Source organism: Rhipicephalus microplus, chromosome X (genome assembly GCF_043290135.1).
Source record: "Rhipicephalus microplus isolate Deutch F79 chromosome X, USDA_Rmic, whole genome shotgun sequence".
NCBI lineage: Eukaryota > Metazoa > Arthropoda > Arachnida > Ixodida > Ixodidae > Rhipicephalus > Rhipicephalus microplus.
Window position 1 is genome coordinate 435,182,561 of NC_134710.1, and position 24,804 is coordinate 435,207,364.

At 46.8% G+C, this 24,804-nt stretch overlaps 1 protein-coding gene across 1 annotated transcript in view; it reads right to left on the bottom strand.

Annotated features, from left to right (window-relative positions):
* Positions 1 to 24,086: 24,086 nt before the first annotated feature.
* Positions 24,087 to 24,804, bottom strand: part of LOC119186620 (uncharacterized) — a 127,394-nt gene continuing 126,676 nt past the window's right edge. The window contains exons 9-10 of the mRNA XM_075880490.1: positions 24,401 to 24,504; positions 24,087 to 24,271 (exon numbers count right to left, since the gene is read on the bottom strand). The gene's annotated coding sequence lies outside the window, so the exon portion shown is untranslated. The remainder of the gene's footprint in view (positions 24,272 to 24,400; positions 24,505 to 24,804) is intronic.

The window sequence follows — 24,804 nt, forward strand, 5'->3', positions numbered from 1 at the left end:
ACAAGGTAGAGTGTGCAACTAAGCGCGCCCCCTTGTGGAACACCAATCTCTTTGGTAAATGATCTAGAAAGAAAATTTCCCACTTTACGCAACAGGTTCAGTTAGACAGATAGCTTTCAATTGTGTTTAACATGTTCTCATGAATGCCCATGGCGGCAAGATAGCATACGATCTCGAATCGCCATGTGGTATCGTGCGCTTTCTCTAAGCATAGGAATACCGAAAGTACAAACTGGCTATAGATAAATGCATCTCTGATGTATGTCTCTACGCGAACAAGGTGGTCTATTGTCGACCTCCCCTCTCTGAAACCACACTGAAGGGTGTCTAGTATACTGTTACTTTTTAGAAAGTGGGTTAAGCACTGGCTTAACATTTTCTCATATAGTTTGCATAGGCAGCCCTTTAACGCTATTGGCCTGTAGCTGGCGGCCAACGACGGGTCTTTGCGTTGTTTAAGTACCGGGATGGCTATCGCTTCTTTCCATGACAATGAAATATACCCAGCTTCCCACATGGCATTAAAGAGGGTTAGGAGTGTTTTTAGTGCTTCGGAGTGAAGATACTTGATAATTTCGTACATTATACGATCGCCACCTGGTGCCGAGTTGTTGCAGTACGCGAGAGATGCCTTAAGTTCAGCTAATGTAAATGGGCAGTTGTAAGTCTGACTGGATGGATGTTTACGTTTAGGGAGTTGCCACTCTTCGCGTTCTTTGAATCTTAAGAACGTTTCTGTATAGTGTGATGCACTTGACACATCAGCAAAGTGTTCGCCTAGGCAGTCCGCCTGCTCCTCCGGGCTCTCTCCTCGGCTACTTACAAAGGGTAGGGGGTGTGAATCCCGACCCATTAACTTGTTTACCCTATTCCAAACCTTCGTTTCGTCGGTGTAAGAATTTATACCGGAGATGTACCTATTCCAACTTTCTTTCTTTGCAAGACGACGCGTTCTTCTGGCTTGGGACTTGACCTGTTTGAAATTGACGAGGTTGTCAGACGTTGGGTAATTTCGGAGTAATCTCTAAGCTTTATTTTAAATGTTGCGCGCTTTCCGACAATCGTCGTTTCACCATGGACTGCGAAGCTTATTAGCCATTTTATTAGTTTGCATAATACATTTCACCGCAGCGTCAATATTAAAACCTGTTAGGTATGCTACAGCATTGTCTATATTAAAATCAGCAATATCATCTCCGTCTACAAATGTAATTTCTCGGAACAGTTCCTAGTTGGCTGACTTGGTGTTCCAACGAGGAAAGTCAGGCGTGCATGTATGTTCTTTGTTAGCTTCAGCGTAATCGGGAAGTGGTCACTCCTAAAGGGGTTCTTAAAGGCGAACCACTCCCACTATGTAAATAATGTACGCAAGACAATACTCAGGTCTGTAGAAGAGTATGTGTTGTGTGTAGTGCTATAATGTGTTGGTTTGTTTTCGTTTAGGAGACATGCACCTGAGGAAAACACGAAGTGTTCTATTAGGCGTCCTCACGCATCTAAACGGGGGCCGCCCCATAGGGGAATAAGTGCATTTAGATCACCAACGACTATATATGGCGGAGGAAGTTCAACAATGAAGCTTTGAAATGGTGTCTCCGAAAGTTGATAGCACGAGGGAATCTAAAAAGAGGTAATTGTTAGTAGCTTCCCGAACAGCACTGCTCAGACAGCAACTTCCTCAAGAGAAGTTCGGAGGTTTAATTGCTTACAGGCAACACTTTATCAACTATTACAGTGACACCGCCCGACGAAGCGGCAGCGTCGTCACGGTCTTTGTGGAAGATGGCGTATTGCTTTAGAAAGTTTGTTTGTGTGGACTTGAGATGTGTTTCCTGAACACACAGCACCTTTGGAGTATGTTTATAAAGAAGTTCTCTAATATCATCGAGGCTATGGAGACGTCCTTTCACTGAAAGATCTATGTGTCCATTTTAGATGTGTTTTGTGCTGTGTGCTCTAGGATGGAAAGTTAGCTCACGGACCGATTCCAGGGGCCGTGACACGAGATTTTTCTTTTTTGAATTGGTCGACGGAGTCGCGCCAATCTTTCGGCGCTGGCTGCGTCCTCACGCTCGGTGTTGTGTCCATTGCCTCTTGCGAGGCGCTGGACACGCGATCTTGCGAGCGCTGCGTTTGTTTTGAGGGTCTCGCCTCATAAGAAGGGACCTTCGCGGCCCCCAGCATGGAGGTTGGTGGGTCATTCTTGGATGGCGGAGCAGCACTGGCTGCAACCGCCGAAGGGGCGGATGGCGTCACCGCTGGCTCACTAGGCGTATGCCAGACAGTCGCCGGGGGCTGTCGTGGCGCTGCCTCCTGACGCGCCACTTCGGCAAAGCTGGTTTCTGGTAGGTAGGACACGTGCATTTGTGCCTCCCTAAACGAAATGTTTTGTTTTACTTTATTGTGACAATTTTCTTTTTTTTTCTTTCAGCATGGGCAAGACGGTGAGTATGTGGCATGCTCCCCATTACAGTTCACACAGTGAAGAGAGTTTTCATAGACATCAGATGTGTGTTCTTCAGCACTGCATTTCGCGCAAGTTAGGTGGCCTCGGCAGTTCTGTGAATTGTGGCCGAACCGCTGGCATTTGAAACATCGGAGAGGTTTTGGTATATATGGCCTCATTCGAAGCTTGATGTAACCAGCCTCAACAGAGTCGGGCAGTACACTTGAAGTGAAAGTAAGTATCAGGTGCTTAGTCTGGACTTCTTTGCCATCACGCCTCATCCTAATTTGTTTCACGTTGATGACATTCTGTTCGCTCAAACCCTCCAGGAGTTCAACCTCCATCAGCCCTAACAGGTCATCATCTGAAACAACGCCACTAGTGGTGTTCATGGTTCGGTGTATGGTTACTATTAATTTGGTTTCTCCGAATTTCACTAGATTAGGCAGTGTCTCATATTGTTTCTGGTAACAGAGCTCCAACAGGAGGTCACCACTTGCCATTCTCGATGCTTTATATCCTGGGCCGAAGATTTCCGTCAAAGACTTTGAAACTAGGAAAGGTGAAAGCGTTCGCACTGGTTTGCCGGGTGTGTCAGCGTGGATAACATGGAATCGGAGAAACAATACTCTCTGGTGACCAAAAAACTGGAAAGCTTCATCGGTTTGCCCTCTTTTCTGAGGGCGATCAAGGAGGGGGGGAGGAACTAGCCATGTAAATGTTTATTTTTGGCAGTGGCGCCAGCTACCCACCATGGAGTCCTACAAGGGGATGCTGCATGGTCTGTAAGTACACGCCCTGCAGACGCCAGCTGTACGCGATCAATTTAACCGAATATGGTGTATCTAAAGTAGGATAGCCACACAGGGTTAACCCTTGCCGCCAGGAAACGCGGAAGTCAATGGAAGAGAGTAGAGAACAGGAAATATTTAAAGTAAGAGAAAAGACGAACATGCGAGGGGGAGACAGGAAAAGGCGACTGCCGATTCCCCGCGGGCGGGTAAATCCGGGGGTGCTGTCTAGGAGAAGCCAGGGCCAAAGGGGTGTGTTGCTGCCGCTAGGGGGGCCTTCCAGGTACAATCCCCCAGCATTCGCTCAACCCCCAGGATCCCCTTTTTCCGGACATGGCAAAGATACGCATGGCTAGGAGTGGGAGGAAGTCGAAACCTCCCCGTTAGCTCGGGTCCGTGGTGTCGCTACACACCAAACAGCTGCTTGCGCAGACGCCCCTGCGGGGGTTTTCACTGAAGGAAGCTTCGCGAGAAACATATCAAATGCGATGAACAGTAGTTTTAAACACTCGCCGCCAGTCGTAATCGCCTCATTTCTCAAGGCGGAACAGGCTTTAGAAGATAACGCCACGCGTAATTACAAGCGAAGGCGCAGTCCCCAAGCGCCCGCATTACAATCCATGGAGTCCTCACAAAAGTGGCACCGAGCACGTATCGTACCTTTTCGGCATCTGCTAGCCCGAAACCTGCCCAAATCCTTCCAGAAAGCTTCCACGACTAAATTGTCCTGGAAGCGTCTTCGACCCTGAGGCTCCCCGCGGGTCGCCAGAACGTCAAAGCCGAGAAGAACGAACGCCAACCGGAAGTGCGCCGCGAGGGCGACGGAGCAGTCGAGAAAAACGAGTGTGCTCTGGCTAGCTCTGGCAGCCTGCGGGTAGCCAGAAGTTGAAAATTAAAGAGCCCTAATGTGCTTTTTTACCTCGATGACCCACCGCGGGTGTGGTTCGAGACGCACCAAGCGGAGTTTACGAGGTGGGACTCCTTTAAAAAGAAGATCGGCGACCTTTTTGGTGACACTTTTGGGTGGCAGATCACAGCGCGGAATCAAGTGGCGACTCGTGAGCAGACGTCGACGCAATCGTACGTCACGTACACCCTATTGCAAAAACCAGCGCCACTGGGTACCAGCCTCCAGTGCCATGCCTGATTATGGGCCTAGTGTAACACTGGCACACTGGTACACTGAGACGCTGGTATACTGAAACGATAGTATACTGGCATACTGGGACACTAGCATACTGGGACGTTGGCATACCGGGAGGCTAGTTTTCAGCAAAGGAAGACGGCTCGCGCCCACTATTTTGTGTGAAAAATGACCAAAATTGCCGACCAGAAACATTTATTCAAGTAATGCAGACTTGATGGTCCCGCAAAAAGCGTTTGGAATTATCCCGCTTTCTCTGTGTCGACCTGCGGAGAAATGTCTGAGTGATTTTTTTGTGTATCTCAACAGTTTACCTGCAGTAGCTTGGGTACTTTTTAAAATTGTCATAATGCTTTCCGTGGTATCTGAAAAAAATATTACACAGCAAGATACGATATCCAGTGCAACCCATGCATATAGTACGTTGCGATTCTATAGAACAATTTGATCTGACGTACGGAACATGGCTGGCAACCACTTTTAACCGCGAGAAATAAGAAGAATTGAAACAGAACAAATGTATTTTGGAAAACTAGGTTTGCCCGCTTCAAAGTCACGAAGGACACTTTGACCGCTTGCCCGGTCTAGCCATTTCGGCGAATATGTCTTGCAGTGCTTTCCTCGCGTTGCCCCGCCACTTGGACTCAACCACGTCACTTGCACTCTCTGCAATGACTTTTTCACAGTGTCTGAAAGCTGTAGGTTCTACGGTGAAGCACCTAAAATCACAAAAATAGTTTCAAGCCACATATATCAGTGTGCCTAATGACTTACTCATTATAGCTGCAGCTTTTGCTGGCATTGCCTGCTTTTTTGGCACACTATCAGGTGCCTTCCTATTGGGCTGTCCAGTGAAGCACCTTTCAGTTCTGGCGTGGTCCAGAAGCATCTGGCCATGTCTCTGGCCACTTTCATTACGTGGCCAAATTTCAATATAAAGGTAAACTTGCTTTCCGGAATGGACATTCCTTGTCCAAGGTGCACCTGCAAGCATGTAACACAAAAAGGCTATTTAATAAGCACAACAGTTATAACCTTAAATATTGTGACGACGCCAGATTGACGAGCACACAAAGCGCCTCAAACAAATACAATTTATTGATCGCAGGAAACAGACTGCAACGACTTCTTTGTCTTTTGCCATCGGCCAAGAACACTCGCGCTGCTTCATTGTCCTCACCACTGGCACATACGCGCGACATTATTCCCCCTTTAAAAAACATCGTCCCAATGGTAAACGTTTGAGAAGCAAGGCGAAACCAAAACTGCACAGTTAGTCACTGAAAGTAAGGCTTCATCCGAAGCACGTGGACAATTTCTGGTAAATGTCTGCACCGCTTTGAACACTGCACGCCGTCCGGAACAACCTCTTAGTTGACGTCACTGATGCGTCGCAGAACCTTGTAGGGTCCGAAGTATCTTTGCAACAGCTTTTCGGAGAGCCCACGCTGATGAATAGGTGTCCAGACCCATACTTTATCGTCCACGTTGTATATGGCGGGTCTGTGCCTGAGGTTGTAATCTTTGGCATCGTCGTCTTGCTGTTTGGTGATTCGCAACGTGGCAAGTTGTCTGGCGTGTTCTGCTAGCTGGGTTAACTCTTCTGTGTCCGTCTCATTGCCATCATTTTCATGAGGGAGCATTGCGTCTAACGTTGTCGTAACCTCGCGTCCGTAAAAGAGAGTAAAGGGTGGCTTCCGAGTGGTCTCATGACGAGCCGTGTTGTACGCGAACGTGACGTAGGGCAAAATGATGTCTCAGTTCTTGTGCTCTACATCTAAATACATGCTTATCATGTCAGCCAGTGTCTTGTGGAGGCGTTCGGTGAGCCCGTTGGTCTGGGGATGATACGCCGTTGTACTCCTGTGAGCTGTACCACTTGGTCGAAAAATGGTGTCCAAAATCTCGGCCATGAACGCAGTACCTCTGTCGGTGATGACTATTGCGGGAGCACCATGTCTTAAGACGATGGCTTCGATGAAAAATTGTGCTGCTTCAGCTGTCCTTGCCCGTGGCAGAGCACCTGTCTCCGCGTATCGGGTCAGGTAATCCATGGCGACGATTATCCACCTGTCTCCAGTGGCAGGCTTTGGGAAGGGGCCCAGAAAATCCATGCCAATTTGTGCAAATGGTGTTGCCGGAATTCGGACAGGCTGCAGCAGGCCAGCTGGTTTGATAGATGGTGGCTTGCGGCACTGGCAATCTAGACATGCCTGCACGTAAGTTTTGACAACTTCGGAAAGTCTTGGCCAGTAATATTTCTGCCTTATCCTCACCAACGTTCTTGCGTAACCCAAGTGACCAGCGGTAGGTTCGTCGTGACAGGCTTGCAGTACCTCACGGCGAAGCGAAGAAGGCACGACGAGCAAGTAGCTGCTGCTGGTGGGTGAAATGTTCCTCTTATAAAGAACGTCATTTCGCAAGCAGTACGACGGCAGCCCTCTCACAAATAACTTCAGAACGCTATTCGTTCGCCCTCGTAGGTAATCTATAAGTGGTAGCAGCTCAGCATCGCCACGCTGCTGAGAAAAGGCGGCAGTGTCCACAATTCCGAGAAAGGCCGTGTCGTCATCGTCGTTGTCCGGGAATACCGTCTCAACAGGAGACCGAGAAAGGCAGTCGGCATCGGTGTGTAGTTTTCCCGACTTGCAGGCAACAGTGAAGTGAAATTCTTGGAGCCGAAGACTCCATCTTGCAAGGCGGCCAGATGGATCTTTCAAGTTGAGTAACGAACAGAGAGAGTGGTGATCGCTGATAACGGTGAATGGGCGGCCGTACAAATAAAAACGAAACTTCAGGACTGCCCATACCATTGCAAAACATTCTTTTCCCGTCGTAGTGTAATTAGCTTCAGTTCGGGACAGCGTCCTTCTGGCGTAGGCGATTACGTTTTCGTTGTTGTCCTTCGACTGTACGAGCACTACTCGAAGACCCATATTACTAGCGTCTGTATGAAGTATTGTTGGCGCGTCTTCATCGAAGTGGGCCAGCACGGGGGGTGTTTGCATGCGCTGACGAAGCTCGTGAAACACCTGCTGTCGGTCTTCGCCCCATCTGAAGAGGGTATCTTCCCGAGTAAGCTGTGTCAATGGCCATGCGATGCGCGAAAACTTAGCAATAAACCGCCGGTAATAGGCACAAAGTCCTAAAAAACGTCGCACTGATTTTTTGTCTGATGGCGTCGGGAAGTTTGCCACAGCGGCAATTTTATCCGGGTCGGGTCGGATCCCTTGGGTGCTCACGACGTGACCGAGGAATTGAAGTTCGTGGAAGCCGAAGTGGCACTTTTTAGGTTTTAGAGTAAGACCAGCCAAGCGTATTGCTTTAAAAACTGCTTCGAGCCTTCGTAAGTGTCCCTCAAAAGTCACCGAAAAGACAATCATGTCGTCGAGGTACACCAAGCAGGTTTGCCACTTAAGTTTCAACAGAACCGTGTCCATGAGGCGCTGGAATGTTGCTGGTGCTGAACACAAACCGAAAGGAAGAACCTGAAATTCATAAAGTCCATCGGGCGTAACAAAGGCGGCCTTCTCACGATCTCTCTCATCCACTTCAATTCGCCAGTAGCCGCTTTTTAAGTCCATAGACGAAAAGTAGCGTGCCTTTCGTAGTCTATCCAATGAATCATCAATATGCGGCAGAGGGTAGACGTCCTTCTTTGTAATCTGATTAAGCTTACGGTAGTCGACGCAGAAACGCAAGCTACCGTCTTTTTTTTGACGAGTACTACAGGTGATGCCCAAGGACTATTAGATGGCCGAATAACACCATCTTCTAGCATCGTTTTCACCTGTTTTTGAATTGCCTCACGCTCCTTTGGGGCGACTCGATAAGGATTTTGCCGGATGGGTCTGGTGTCGGAATCGGTGATGATGTGGTGTTTCGTCAGTGCCGTTTGACCAACTCTTGATGTGGATGATAAGCAGCCATGGAACTTGTTGATCAGCGTGAGAAGGCGGTCTCGTTCAATGGGAGATAACATTGGATCAACGTCGACAGGTGTCGGTGCAGTGATAGTAGACGCTGCTGCTTCCTCCACTAAATGACAACCTTCTGTTTGCGAGAGTTCGTCAAAATAGGCAATAGCCGTGCCTTTAACTATGTGTCGGCGTTCTCTGCTGAAATTGGTCAATAGTAGTTCAGCGCATCCGTCAATAACAGTGATGACAGCCCCGGGGACAGAAATGCCGCTAGTGAATGTGAGCTCCTTGATGTGTTCAGCGATGCCAGTACCCTTTTGTAACTTGTCACAGTGCACGGATACGAGGGAACAACTTCGTTGCGGCAGTATGACGCCGTCATTGGCAATACGAAAGCGATGTGGCTGGTGTTCCTCATGTGTAGCAGTCTCCGAGCTTACAGTGAACGTTACGCTTCTGTCACGGATGTCAATCACAGCCCCGTATTCGAGCAAGAAATCCATTCCCAATATGAGCTGTTTACAGCACTCGTGAAGAATGACGAGGGTGGTGACAAAGGTGGAACCAGCGATGAAAAGTCGGGCCGTGCACTTTTCAACCGGTGTAATCAACTGACCTTCTGCAGTTCTTATATTGTGTCCCTGCCTTGGAATCTTGACCTTCCTTAGTCTGTCGGCTAGCTGCAGGCTTATTATAGAAAAGTGGGAGCCGGTGTCCACAAGAGCCTTCACTTGGTGGCCGTCAATGTGAACGACGAGGTCAGCGCTGATAACATCGGTTACGTCAGCAGTTGTTCCATTCGTCGGATTAGTCGTTGCTGTCGTCATCTTCGGCATCAGTGGCTTCAAGCTGTTATATGTCTGCATTGGGGGCTGTTCGGAAGTTCGATTAATGGCAACCCCACCCCCCGAGGTTGTTACGTCTAGTTTCACTGTCACGGGCTAGGGGACCTGCCCCTGGTGACGTCGGCAAAACTGCGACGATTAGGTGAAATGCCTCGCGCAGGAGATGGAGAACGTGACCCGGGCCTCATTGGATTCTGCGGTGGTGTGTTCATAGGAGTGACATTGTTCGTGCGTCGATCTTCGTACGTAGCGTAATCATAGTAGAGAGGAAATATCAAGTACTGAGCGTCGCGATAACGGCAAACGCTGTAAGCGTGCCTGGCTTCGCCACAATGAAAGCATACCGGTTGACGGTTAGCGGTACGCCACAAGTCGGTTTTCCGACGCTGATAGGTAAATGGGGACTCACTATTGCACCACGTTGTGGGCGTCACATTTTAGCTCAATGGCATTCGTCTTGTTGGTGAGATTGGTTCGGTTGGGAAAGTCGTCGGTAGTGACAGCGGCTGTGTTTGCAGGGTTGGTGGTGGTTCAGTCATTGGAGTCTGCTGTGCTGAAGGCGCGACGACGGGGCATCGGACTGCATCAGCATAAGTAAAATGTCATCGCACACCATTATAGCCGGATGAAGAGAGAGCCTGGCGGACCTCATCTCGGACAACATCAGCGACAAAAGACAATGCCGGCATCGGTTCAGTTCCTGGAATTAAACTAAGCTGCCGAAGCTCCTCCCTCAAAATATCCCGGATGACTCCCCGCAGAGGCTTGTCGTTGTCGCAGAGGCTCGCAGCAGTCGTAACAGGGCTACTCACTCGAACGTTGACCGGGTTCTGCTGGCAGTACCGTTGCTGTAGGGCCCATTCAATAGCTGTGGCTTCTTTCGTGAACACAGCTACTGTTGTTGGCGGATTTTTCACAAGCCCAGCAAACAGTAGCTCCTGCACGCCTCGAATTAGGTACCGCTGCTTCCTGTCTTCCGGCTTCTCGGGATCTGCCCTGCCGAAAAAACTGGTCATGTCCTAGGCGAACATAGCGACACTCTCATTTGGTTTTTGAATTCGAGCTTCCGAGAGACGTTGCGCATTCTCCTTTCTGTCAAGACTACTAAAGGTGTCGATCAGCTGGTTGCGGAAGTCGTCCCACGTAAACATACTTCTTTCCTTGTTGATGTGCTACGTCTGGGCGTTGTCTTTCAGGTAGAAGTACATATTCGCGAACTTGTCTTCTGGGGTGGCCAACTGGTTGTACTTTGGGCAGCGTTCGAACTGGTCCAGCCAGTCTTGTGCGTATTCATAGGTCTCACCATGAAAGCAGTCAGGAATCATGGGATTCTGAAGTATCATGTGCGATGTAGCTGCAGTGGCCATAGTGGTTGAAGGAGGCAAGCGATTGCTGGCAGTTTCTGGCAAGGGATTGAGCTCGGGAGTTAGGCCTCGCAGACGGTGGCTGGAACGGTGGACTGGTGTGTCGACGGGTGGTAGTGATTCCGGGCTCGAATGTCGGGTCCGCGAAGGAGTGCCAAGCATGAAGACGTACCCAGCACCTCCACCAGTGTGACGACGTGAGATTGACGAGCACACAAAGCGCCTCAAACAAATACGATTTATCGATGGCAGGAAACAGACTGCAACGACTTCTTCGACTTTTGCCCTCGGCCAAGGACACTCGCGCTGCTTCATTGTCCTCACCACTGGTACAAACGCGTGTCAATATTCAAATGAAATCTGCATTGCCATTGACCGCTTCGAATAGGTTGAGTTCTTTGGTAGCGGACGTGCTGCTAGTAAGGCAACTCCCATCCGAAAAGGTTACGATTTTATTGAACATCCCACAAGAAAAAAAAAACAAGCACTATAGCAGGACATGTGTAGTACACAATGAACATTTTCCTATATAAATTACGCGAATGAAAGGTGCCTTGAAATTGCTTTGTCAATATTCTATACACATGCAATCAGCCAAAAGTAAGTTTGCCTGATTATCAGCAACATGAAAGTCTGGGCGAGTTGGTGCATTACTACACATGTCATTTCAGCGTGAAAACATATGCTAAATATTAATTGAGGAGACAGAAAAAAACGCCAACATCACACTAAAATGTTTAGGAAAACACACATTGGTACACGTACGTGCAATTGAACTTGCACTACTACTAAAAACACCAATAAAATTCGAAAAATAAGATATTATCCGAAGGATAGAAATTAAAAAAAATTGGCCCCGTATCTGCATGTTAATCTGCAAATGTCGTCGAAGGACAATAGTCTTGTATATGGAGAGAGTGAACAAAACATTTATTTGATGTTCTGCACAATAAAATTGGTATTTCTTAGTCTGTAGGCGCTGCACTAGAGTGCTTCGAGCATGCAGCGGAGGCGAACGAGATCATCAAGTCACGTCACACGTGAGACATGAGCGCCATCTGGCACTTATCTCAGAAAACAAAGCGGGCACGCCCGTCTCAGAGGTGATAAGGTGTAGAACGCAAGGCGTCAGGTAGGTTCCACCACCGTGTCGTCTTAGCAAAGCGTTGAAAACACTCGCCTTTTCGTGCAAGCGTTGCATGGTCATCGCAGCGTGACAAACGCTACGGTCCTTATTATTACTTATATATATCTTTTCTTGTAAAGACGCACATGCATAGTATATACATGTTGTTTTGGTGCCTCAAATGTGCGCAATAATTACTTTTTATTTGACAATCGCAAAAGTATAAACGCTGAATCTTCAACAACATGGGTGGGCGCTGCCGATAGGGTCAACCGTTTGGAATATCGGCTAATGCCGTTTAGAGTATCCGATTCCGTTAAGGGTGGACAAACAGACAAATGTACAGACAGACAGATAAGCAGACTAAAATATTTACATCGAAGGTCCCCAAGAAAGTCTATTGTCTAAAAAATTATGTTCTTTAGAGGAAAGACTCAGCCTTGTGACTTTGAGACCTGCTTCTGTATATGTATTCAAGACAAGCAATTTATCACTTGTATTTCGCTTTCAAATAAATTTCAAAGGCAAGATTGCACAGGCATCACCTACTTGAGCCATATTGGCGGGTTCAAGTCTCCCTTGCCAGGTAATTACCACTCTGAAAACAACTATGCCTTCCTAGTACATGCAAGAAATGAGTGCAGAGTGCTTATGACCAGAAATATCTCACATATGAGTGCATATGTACCGACTGCTCATGTTATTCCAACATCTCTGGGTCAATGGCAGACACTTGCCACTGCGTTGCTTGTTTTCATTTTTTTTTCATTTACGCAGATTCCCTAGCCTCTCATTATAGAGCTTTAGTTTAGCTTGAACAGCCTAGCGCATGCAACACGTGACAAGGAGGATGAGAGCCATTTGCTGAACTTAAAAGAGGTGCGTGCATTTGCGCACGCAAGGGGTGTTCACACTAGATCTCGGCACTTACATTGCACATGCTAGGACCGTTGCGTACCTTACCAATGACTCTCGCCAGATCTCGAACAGCCAAGACCAAAACAGACAAAAGGGTTGCAACGGACAAAACAACAAAGGTCATGGCAGCAAATGAAGTCCATGTGAATTATGGTGCATTTGTAACTTAATTAATTTAAAGCCAATAGGTGAACAGGTGCTGTAGATAGGGATCGCTGCTAAGCTGGAGCAAAAAGTTGGACGACTGCACGTAATTTACGAAGAAGCAGGATCCCAATGCCGACGTGAAGCTTCATGACCGATTTGTTGGTTGTGTACGGGGCGTCGATTCCTTTGAACTGCGGTGGTTGCTGCGTGTCTAACCAGAAAATGTATGAATGATCGCCTGCAAAAGCATTCTAAGTCTTAGAAAGTAAAGGTTAGTCCTGGTCATGTATTGAGCGCGCATGTGGATGCACGTCCGTGTTTTCAACCCTCAAGTGAATGTTCTCTCAGACGGTGCCCTCATCAATGCGAAAGCAGCTATCACGACATGAAGAATGACACGTGAAAACACCGGCACCAATGGAGGCATTTTTAGATTCGGCGTTGAGCAACCCCCATTTTTTTATTATCTCGTGATATCGAAGAATATCTGTGGCAAGCAATTAGTAAATAAACGGGAAGTGATCGTCTTCCCGATCTCTTTCCCTCATGCTGATAGTTCACCTTGCCTCAACACCCCAAACCACTACTCATCCTGGGAAAGGATCGTCTTGCCTCATGACCTGAATTGTGTGTTTTGTCTACGAATATTCGTTCTTATAGCTTCGTGCTTCTTCACGAGATGGCGTGCAGCAACACTCAAGGCTTTCGGCCGTTCAGGTGCAGTACACGTCTAAGATACTGCACACGGTAGACTAATGATGTATGACGCAGCCTCAAAAACTGTAGCATACGCAGCACGTTGCGGACATAGAGCCTTGCGAAATCTAAACTGAGGTTCTCCATTACTTGTAGGCGTGTTGTCTCAAGTAAACAGTATTTTAAGTCACACATGACTGTCACTTCAACCGTGACGACTACTACTTCAATTTCGATTTTCATTCCTGATTATGTGGTTTGTCAAAGAGCTTTAGCTTTTCGCTGCATTTGCGGCATATTGGCCTCGAAAACACAGCATGGCACCACCTGCATCACGACATCAATCATATGACGCCAGTGTATGTGATCAACTAGAGCAACCCATTTGCTGCACTTTAGTTTGCCATACCTGCCAACCTGGAAAAAGAGAAACCGTAGCACCCCTCAACGGGAAAGGAAGGGCACAGGAGGGTCTACCAACTTTTTTTCCAATTTTTAGCTGAGATGAATTTGCCGTTAGTGACAAGCGTAATCATGTTTGCTGCCATAAGTCAAATCGACATGCTAAATTATTTCGACCAATTTTGTCACCAGAAGAAAAATAACATCCCAAAACACAAGAGGAAGGGGTAAGGGGGGTCCCAAACGCAAGCGCCCACATCAGCGTAGCGGTCTCAGATTGGCTTGGAGTGGCTGAACACACGAGGGTTAAATTTACCACTAAGGTGAGAGTCTCAAACGGCGGCATATTCTCCTCAGATTTTGGGTCATCAAAACAGCTAGCAAAAACTTGATTTCCGTCGAAACAACTCGTGTATGTCTTCACACATGAACGAACGCGACGGAAAAGCTTGCTGCTGCGAAAGCGCAGGTCAAAGCTTCGGCTTTTCTCGCTACTAGAATCTTTGCGCAGGAACGCAAAACGCTTCTAGCCTTTTTTATGTCTTTACTGCATTTAACCTACCGTTGCATCAGCCACATGTCCTCAGAGCTCGTAGACTGCTATTGCATCACCATGACCGGGGTTTTCTGCGAAGCGGTTGCGGCAATTGGTAGTTTTGTTTACAATCTACGTGCTTTCAAAACAAAGTCGTTTTATGGCATCTATGATCATAACTGCCGTGGTTTTGTCCACAGAGTTTGCCGAAAGCTGCGTTGATTTGACTGGTCGAGCATTGGGCATGCGCGCACGCTTTCGGAATTCTGTCAGTAACGTCGTCGCCATAGTTGATCGTGTAGAACAACCGATGTTTCGTCCACAGTGGTTGTGGCTACGAACCCACAAGCACTGTAGAAAACAGTGGGTGCAATGGTCACACGCGTACTTCCGATGCTTCGAGGATGCTGCTCTTGATCAGCCTTCGGTCGACGGTTTTGGCGCTAAAGTGCATATCAGACGTTGCAATTAGGAAAGTGTTCGAAACATTTGAATTTTGGCCCAATCGACACATTCATTTGACTGGGGAATTTCACAAACTCGTATCTGCTGTGGTTTTGCACCACCGAGACTCTACGTTTAGATGAACGCCTCTGAGACTTGTTTATAACAAAATGCGGTGGGCTTGCAAAAAGCCTGGAACGAACTGACCTGCATTTTTGTCAATGCGGCTAGATCTCGCGAACAAATTTCCATATCCGGGAGGTTTCTGTTGCATCGTACAAACGGAAGAAATGGTTGAAATACAGGAGTCTCCCAGACAATGCGGGAGACCTAACTGGCAGGTATGCGATGACAACACCAATTCATAATGTTCTGTCCCGGTCGCAGAATATAGCACAACGTCATTTTTGTAGCCTCGGTGACCAGCTACCGCAATGCAATGTAGCCAATCGCAGAGGCCATGCTACTTTACTATTTTATTTTTATTTTTTCTCAAAAATAAAATATTTTTTGTAAAATTTCAGGCAAGATTAGTAAAATAAAAGGCGGTAAAAATTGGTACATTTTACAGAAAAGCAGAAGAGTCGGCCGGTATTGTCCCCACGCATTTTTGCTTTGGGCACCGTGCGTCCTCGCCAAATTCTATGAAGCTGATTTCTTGAGAAGCGGTATGACCAAGTACGCAAACCACGAGTAAGCACGCCACGTGGTACACATGTGTAGCATGCTACAACCGTCACCCAAAGCTGCTGCAGCTGACACCGTACAGGTTGATGTAAGTGGTGTGTTGGAAGTAAATCGCTCATACATAATTACATATTTCATTCAAGAGAATTCTTAGACTTTGTATGAAACAAGTGAGCGGACTTGCACCAACGAAAAAATCGTGCCACTGAACAAAAGTACCCCCCGCGCAGTGCAGTGGCAATGGAGTGTCAACGAACATCCAGGAGAGGTGAGTGGTGTGAATCGCAATATATGATTAGGAGATGGTGGTCGAATTTTCAAAACAAAGAGGCAATTTTCCCGCCTGTGCTCATCTTCAATGGGATCTGACCAGAGCGATGATCGTTACAGTTTCGACTTTTTTTTTCATTGTAAGTTTACTTTTCGCCTTGGCTATTACTTGTAGACAGCTTAACAATGTTCACGTTTAGCACTTTCAATGAGATCATAAGAATGACAAATATGTTTGTTTCGTGCAGACCTCGCCATGAGAAATATTCAAGACATAAGTGCTCTTCTGTATAATCATTTGGCGCTTGTGAGCCTACGTCAGCTGTTACTGAACATTTTAGCAGTTTCAACATACAGAAAACCCACGTCTCGAAAGTACTTTCGTTAGACCCGCAAGTTGGCGTTGGAGTGTTTCTCCATTTTTGGCATTACTATCCAACAGTCAAACATATTTGCATTTGGAATAATGATGAAACCTTACAACTTGTTCTGTTGCATATGTCCGGCATTGCGGCATCAAACAGTACACCAGAAAAGTTAACCTGCTTGCTGTCCTATGCGGTGGTGCCGCAGTTTTAGTACTCGGATGCTCATCTGAAGTTTGCAAGGTTGATCCTGGCCACGCACTCAAGTTTCCATGGAGGCGAAATGCTCGAAGCTCATGTACTGTGCGATGTCAGTGCACGTTAAGCAACACCAAATGATTAAAATTTGATAAGCTCTCCGCTACGGCGTGCCTCAATTATATCGTAGTTTTAGGGCGCAAAATCCTCACTGTTATAGTTCTGTCAGTAGCTGCTTGCACACAACCTAGCAAGCTTACACAACGGTAGTATCTCTAGCTGAACAAATTGAACTTCATTTACCAAGAACGCAATGCCATGCACCGCATTTACACCCGAACGTCACTCCCTGGAGCAGCTACACAGCAGGGTGAGCAGAAGCACCCTATCTGCGACAATAAGACAATCGGAGTGCCGTCTTCTCCAGTGAAGATCCTTGCAGCTAATGAAGAATGTTGGCTTACCGAAGAAAAACGAGGAGGTATCAACCAAAATATTTGCAGCCTAGAGCTCAGTAGTGCACTTGGCCATTGTTGTGCAACAAGGAGGTTAGTTCTGACAACTAGATCAGTTGACCCAACTTGTGAGTAAAAAGGTTCTAAAGTAGTGCTAAGAAGGTTAACAGTTCACTGCCCGTAGACTTTTTGATAAGGAAGCTTCACTTAAATTATGATACAAATCATTCGATGATGTAGTAGCCTAAGTGCTCAGAAGAATTTTAAAGAAAATCAATAATTTCAGGGGTCCTTTAACTCTGCTTGTCCAGCGAGAATATTTTACCGAACCTTGGCTCAGCTAATACAAAAAAAATTACTTTTCTTTGCTCTATGCTAACAGCTGCTTCATTGGTAAAAACTTTTTAAACTGCACAAGAAGAAGACACAAGTAAGAAAACCTTCAGAACGCCACGAGCGCATTCTTTTTTAGATCTTTTCGTCCTTATGTGTTCGTCTTTTCATGCAGTTAAGAAAGTTCAGCCTTTGGAGGGAACATGTTAAGTTTCCGATGAGATTGACCTCCGACAAATTCGTCTACATACCAAAGTCAACGTGGTCTGCCAGGCCCAAAGTAACGGACTCACCTCAAAAATATGGAAGGAATACATTTGATAAGTAAAACGATCATTTAAACAAGTGCACTTTGAAAGAGGAACACAGTTCGCATGAAGTATGCAGAGCAGTGTGTTGTTGTGGGCGCGCAGTCTATACGGGTGCTGAAACGCTCATAGCGAACTCCCGTTCCACCTTTTTGACAGGTAAGTTCAGTAAAGAAGGACTTCGAAGACCTGCGCAGGTGAAAGAAGGGCGACGGGCGTCGTTCACACACTTGATGGAAAGAGCGATCAAAGCCGCCCCCCGTTGCGGACAAAGGGAAGATACGAACAGAACGCATGTCTCGCAAGAACGAAGCAACGCGCAGTCGTCTAGGTTTCAAGTCGATTGTTCAGCATTCATCTGTGCCGTAAGCACGCAGGAGGAGCTTTTTGGCCGCAGGGCCGACCCAGACTTCGTTGCAGTACGCATATTTACCTTTGGTGACAACACAGCTTTCAGAGCGTGCAAGCAAGCTTGTCCCTCACCCCCCACTTTACATCATTACCAAGTGGTTCATGGGATGGAGGGGTGCCTCGCTATTGAATGCACACATTCTCAGCGCACAAGGCTTGACAATGTTCTCACCGTAATTAGGGTGGCTTCTACAAAACGACGTTTAGTGTGCGAGCTGACGGAGCTCAAGCTTGGGAAAGGCTACCAGCGAATTTCAGCTGATACACAAGCACATGAGAGAGAGTGTGACGACATGTGTTGCACAGAGAACCAGCCCCTTGCGTGTTGTTTGACCAAGGATTAAAAAGAGGGTGTCTGGACGCGAAACTAGAGCGGTGGTTCGGGCTTGTACCTCGGCAGATGCCCGTGTGCTGCAATAAAGCGTCCCTTCACCGGACAACAGCTCTTCGTTCACGCTGCCACTGAGCACTAGAGTCATCAAGGGGCCTAAAACAGCTTCCCACTTTACCTATTGTAGAGGCTAGCCGAGGAAGCGGGAATTAATACTTCGAAGAATACTTTTTGGAAAGATTTATTTTTTGTGTAGATCGCTGTACTCAACACTGAACATCCTATTAATGCAGCAAAAAGGAAAATTATTTACAAATAAAATCTATGTGAATGGGAAGTGAGAAATAATAGAAATTCCCATTGATGCCAAGAAACAGTGATGGCAAGAAAAGTATAGAGGATATTATTGGTAGTATATGTTATATAAATGTGAATTTGAAAATTTGACAGAAAGATAACTTACCACTGGCGGGAGAACCTGTGACCCTCGAATAACGCATATGATGCTTTACTAACTTGTTGCCACTGAAGCTGAGCTGGTGGAGCACCATGGACATGTTATTTGAAGGTATAATTCACTACTATAACTCTCCTATACCGTAGAATTTTGTTCATCTGAATTCCCAGGGAGCACGCAAAATATTCGTGTCATCCCAAATTCGTAATAACCATAACAGGTTACAAGCTGATCATGAAGATGACCCACCCCGCAGGGGCGTCTGCGTAGGTAGGCGTTTGGTGCCTAGCGACTCCATGGACCCGAGCTAACAGGGGAGTTCCGACTCCATCCCATGGCTAGCTGTGAATGGCTCTGCCATGTCTGGGGAAAAGGGGATCGCGGTGATTGAGCCGACGCTGAGTGATTGGACATTTAAGACCCCCAGCAGAGGCAACACACCCCTTTGGCCCCGGCTTCACGTAGACGGCACCCCTTGGCTGACCCAACCAGGGGAAATCTGCAATCGCCTTTTCCTATCTCACTCTTCTACATCTACGTCTTTATCTCTCACTTTCTATCTGCCCTGCCTTCTACATAGTTCGTTTGCTTCCAAATTTCTTGGCGGCAAGGGTTGAACTTTTGCGGATGCCCAGTATTGGCTATTCCATATTAGGTTATAGCAGCGCTGTACAGCTGGCGTCGACAGAACTTGCTTAGCATCTCCTGCCACGTCCCCTGGTTGGGCTTGGTAGTGGGCGGCTGGCACCGCTGTCGAAATTTATAGTTTATTTATGGCAAATGCTTCCCCACCTCTTCCTGATCGCTCCCTGAAAAGGTGGGGCCCCGAAGACATGTTCATGCTCCATACACCAAAACCAACCTTCCCAAAATGCTATGTTATTCATAGTCAAAACGAAAAGAAGACAGTACGTGTGATTTCTGCTATGCTCGTGTCGAAAACTCTCGCCGAAGCAATAGGCTCAGATTAGAAAGTGACAGAGATGGGAAGTGGCAATCTCCTTCTGGACGTTCGCGACAAAAGTTAATACGACAAACTATCCAGAACTCTAACATTTAGGGAGACTCCTGTTTCAGTGGGCCCACACAGGTGTATGAACACAGTCCGTGGGGTAATTTCTGATAATGATCTTATCAATCTGAGTGAAAGCGACTTGCTAGAAGAATGGCAAGGCCAAAACGTTGTGAAGGTACAGAGAATAATAATCAAGCGTGACAACAAACAGACCCCTACAAAACACGTACTAATTACCTTCGGAACCAGTGACCTACCAGCATCAATTAAAACAGGCTATTGTAATCTTTGCGTAGACAATGCATTCCCAATCTTCGTCAGTGTTTCAAATGTCAACGTGTCCGGCATGGATCGCAGAGTTGCAGAGGGCGCACCACTTGCACAATGTGTGCATTCATGCAACACATATTCGACAACTGCACCTCGAAAACAACTCATTGTTCGAAGTTTGAAGGAGATCACGCTGCCTAATCGCGATCATGTCCCACATGGAAAAAAGAGAAACAAATAGTAGAACTTAAGGTCAAATTTAATCTGTCATTACAAGAACCACGTCAACGGTTCGCACTACACAACCAGTCTTTTCCCTCCTTCGCTGAAGTGACGCGCCGGGGCGCCATGCCACACGTTTCGGCACCCACGAATGTCACACACAGTGTGGCCGCAGCAGTGCCACCAGCGCCCCCGGCTGGAGCAGCCTGTACTGCTCCGCCATCTGACAAACAGAATCGGCAGACCCTTGTGTCGGCCGGACCTCGGACCACTGCAAGTGAAGTTTGGTCCGAAAGTTCTGTGAACGTGCCTGCCGAGCAGGCAGCATCCACCACCTCACAAGAGGTGATGGATACAACTTCCACTTCTCCGGTGCCTCAGACGCCGAAGGATAGGCGCAACTCCTTGGAGCGCGCCAAAGTAGAAAAACCTCGAATCACAGGGCCCCCCAAAGACACTGTAACCTAACGCAACACTTCTGTACACACAGCGTCACAAAACTATAAAATGACACAAATACTACAGTGAAACATCAAATGACTGCTGAGAAACCTCTGCATTTCCGATGGAGGCGGAAATGTTGTAGGCCCGTGTGCTCAGATTTGGGTGCACGTTAAAGAACCTCAGGTGGTCTAAATTTCCGGAGCCCTCCACTACGGCGTCTCTCATAATCATATGGTGGTTTTGGGACGTTAAACCCCACATATCAATCAATGCTGAGAAACCTCGACGATATCCAGGAACTTCTACACAAACACACACCTAAGGTGCCATGCGCACAGAAGACACACCTGAAACTTGATTGATTTGTGGGGTTTAACGTCCCAAAACCACCATATGAATATGAGAGAGCCGTAGTGGAGGGCTCCGGAAATTTCGACCACCTGGGGTTCTTTAACGTGCACCCAAATCTGAGCACACGGGTCTCGACATTTCCGCCTCCATCGGAAATGCAGCCGCCGCAGCCGGGATTTGAACCCGCGACCTGCGGGTCAGCAGCCGAGTACCTTAGCCACTAGACCACCGCGGCGGGGCACAAACCTGAAACTTAAACACACCAACTTTTTACATCATTACGTCACTTTTCAGCACGACCGGAATGATGCCAATGGGCCATCTAGAGGGATGTTGCCATTAAAGTCAATCAAGAGATTGCATGCACACGCCTATCACTACAAACATTCCTTGAGGCGGTGGCTGTTCGAGCAGTTCTTTTAAATAGGCTCGTCACCATCTGCTCTCTCTACATACCTCCACAACACCGTCTTGAAAAGCATAAATAGATGATTTTCCAGAACTTTATATTCTCCTTCGAGATCTCAATGCACATAGCAATCTATGGGGTGACTCTCGCTGCGGCTCTCGAAGTCGACTGATTGAACATTTCCTTTTTTTCTTTCGGTGCGTGCCTGCTGAATCAGAAAGAGCTAACATATTATAACATCGCTAACAATACGTACTCAACAATAGACCTCAGCATAACATGGTGGAATAATGAGCGCCGTGATGCTCAAAAAAAAAACAAAATAAGTCATGGAAGTCGCTTAGAGACTCACCCACAACCGAGAACCTTGTAAATTTTAAGAACGTCATGTCGCAAGCAAGAACGACGCGCCGACAGGCAGAAAGGGAAAGTTGGCACAAATTTTCATCAGGCATTCACCCATACACACATGAGTCGAGAGTCTGGAACATGGTTGGTAGGGTGGCAGGGCGAAAAGCACATTCACTTCCTCTATGAACACACAAGGGAAGAGTTTGGAGACCAGGCAAACACTCTCGGAGCGCACTTCAAACAGGTCTCCAGCTCGTCACACTACAGTGAAGCTTTCCGAACATACAAAGCCACAATAGAAAAACAGAGATTAAAGCGAAAACTCACAACACATGAGGTATACAAAGGAGCTTTCTGTTTCGCTGAACTACAAGCCTCACTTACCTGCTGCAATAAATGTACCCCAGGCCCGTACCGTGTGGCATATGAAATGTTAAGACACCTGCCCGCTAAAACCCAATAAGCTTTCCTCTCCTGTATAATGCGATATGATCTTCCGGCGACCTACCCTCAGCCTGGAAGGAAGCTACCATTATCCTAATTCGTAAACAAGGCAAGGACCTGGCCTCAGTTTTCAGCTACAGACCAATAGTGTTAACCAGCTTTCTTTGCAAGGTCTTTGAGAAATTTATTAACAGGCGCCTGATGCACATCCTTGAAATTAACGGCCTACTTGACCCATACCAGTGTGGGTTTCGAGAGGCTCGGTCCACCACTGACCACCTTGTTCGTATTGAGGCATGAATTCGCGACGCTTTTGTTAATAAGCAATTTTTTCTTTCTGTGTTCCTCGATATGGAAAAGGCATATGACACTACATGGCACTTTGGCATATTGCGAGACCTGTCACATTTAGGTGTGCGGTGTAGAATGCTGTCAATCATCGAAAGCTACTTGTCCAACGGAACATTCCGTGTCCGAGTTGGCACTGTCTTATATCGAATGTTCGTTCAAGAAACAGGAGTGCCACAAGGAGGTGTTTTGAGCTGCACACTTTTCATATTTAAAATGAATTCCTCACACCTGTCTCTCCCACGTAATATTTTTATTGCATATATGTCGATATGAATAGATTGATTTCAAATCATGCAACATCTCAGTGTACGAACGTCAGGATCAACTCGGGTTGAACAAAGGATCTCAGTTGGCAGATGAGAATGGTTTTATACTTAACGCTCAAAAAAGCAGTTGTGTCTTGTTCAGCCGAAAGAGGGGCTTCCATCCTGACCCCGACATTGATATGTATGGTCCACCTCTGTCAGTGACGACCGAGCACAAATTTCTTGGTCTCATATTAGACAATAGACTAACCTTCATCGCACACATGAAGTATTTAAAGGACAGGTGCTTAAAAATGATGAAAATTTTGAAAGTGTTGTCACGCACTACTAAGGGTAGTGACACGCAATGACTAATGGGTTTATATAAAAGCGTCGTACGCACACGCCTAGATTATGGTGCTATAATCTATCAGTCGGCAACACCATCAGCCTTGAAGAGTCTCGATCCTGCCCACCATCTAGGCATTCACCTCTTTACGGGTGCTTTCTAAACTAGCCCTGTGGAGAACCTGTACGTGGATTCGAATGATTGGTCGCTCCACCTACAAAGATGTTTCCTGTCCTTTTTGTACTTCTTGAAGGTGAAGGCAGACAAGAAACACCCTTCCCATTTTGCATATAATAATTTGTCTTGTTCTGGCTTGTTCGAAAACCGTCCTTCGTTTAGGCAGCTCTACGCGCTCCGTGTAAGGGGCCTGGCCGAAGAAACAGGTGTGCCTCTTTTTGAACGCAGTTTGATGGTTCCTGCAACATATCTGCCACCGTGGCAGTGGTAGCTTATAGACTGTGATGTCTCTTTTGTTGGAGTCATAACGCACACACCACTTGCAGACATACATACATACACTCTAAGGCAAAAGGGTGTTAAAGGGTGTGTGATTCGTCCTTTTGGGGAGTAATGGGGCTGCCACAACCTTTACTCTCTTTAAGGACTAATGGCACCAAGTCTAACAGTTAGTTCCCTCAAGGGACTAATATTTAGTCCACACATTCACACCTTAGTGAGTAACCGTTAGTCCCACAGTTCACCCCAAAGGACTAACACTTAGTCCTCACACTTGCACCTTATAGAGCAACTGTTAATCCTACAGTTACACCTTACCGGACAATTGTTAGTCTTCACAGTTGCACCTTGCCGGACAAACGGTTGATCCACTTAAATACTCCAATCAGATGAACTTTTTGTCCCCAGTTCAAACATTGTTTGTTGTTTATTTTCCACCAGGCCTAATATTTGTTCGCCTGTTTTTTGTGCGCAGTGAGCAACAAATTTCGCATAAAAGAACACGCGAAAAAATAGTTAGCCACCCATGTGTAACTGCTTTCACAGTCACGGCAACAACGAAAGACAAAAGTGAGACATCGAAATCTTTTATTTTTCTACATACACATGAAGTTTCCCCATTCTTTTAAGCGAATTCTTGGTGAAGTGTACAAGTCCAGTCTCTTTCTCAAATCTTGTTCACTCCTTGGGGAGCTCCTCCAAAGGAAGCGATGGATGACAGGCATTGCAGACGCAAGCGCACGCAGCTTCCTGTCTGTTGTGTTCCCACGGCTGCACGCACAATAATATAGTAAAAATAGTTGGGCAGACGTCACAAAAGATGAAGATGCATGCATAAGACAAGTACGTGCACGTTATTATAATAACAAGCGTTAAAATATGACACACAAATAACTTTACCTTCACATCTCGCACAGTCCTTTAAAAGCTGCTCTTACGAAAGAGATGGATGACGGGCATCGCAGACACCAGCGCACAATCTTCAGCACGGTGTGGGCCCACGGCTGCACAGTAATTATGTAAAATAGTGAGTCACAAGTGACAGAGGATGAATACAAATGCATATGAGAAATACGTGCAAGGTGAAATGAAAAAATATAAGATATATGACATGCTAATGATTTCACCGTGATGTCACACATCATCAAAGACTCATTTCGATCTCCGTAGTGCAACAGCTTAAAAGCGGCGGCTGCAGTCACAACTCCGTGAACCATCGTGCCGCTAACAAGTCGGCGAGTCCTAAGCGAGCGACGTCGTTCAGCTCGAGCAAGCAAACGTGAGACTAAACTCGGCACTGAACG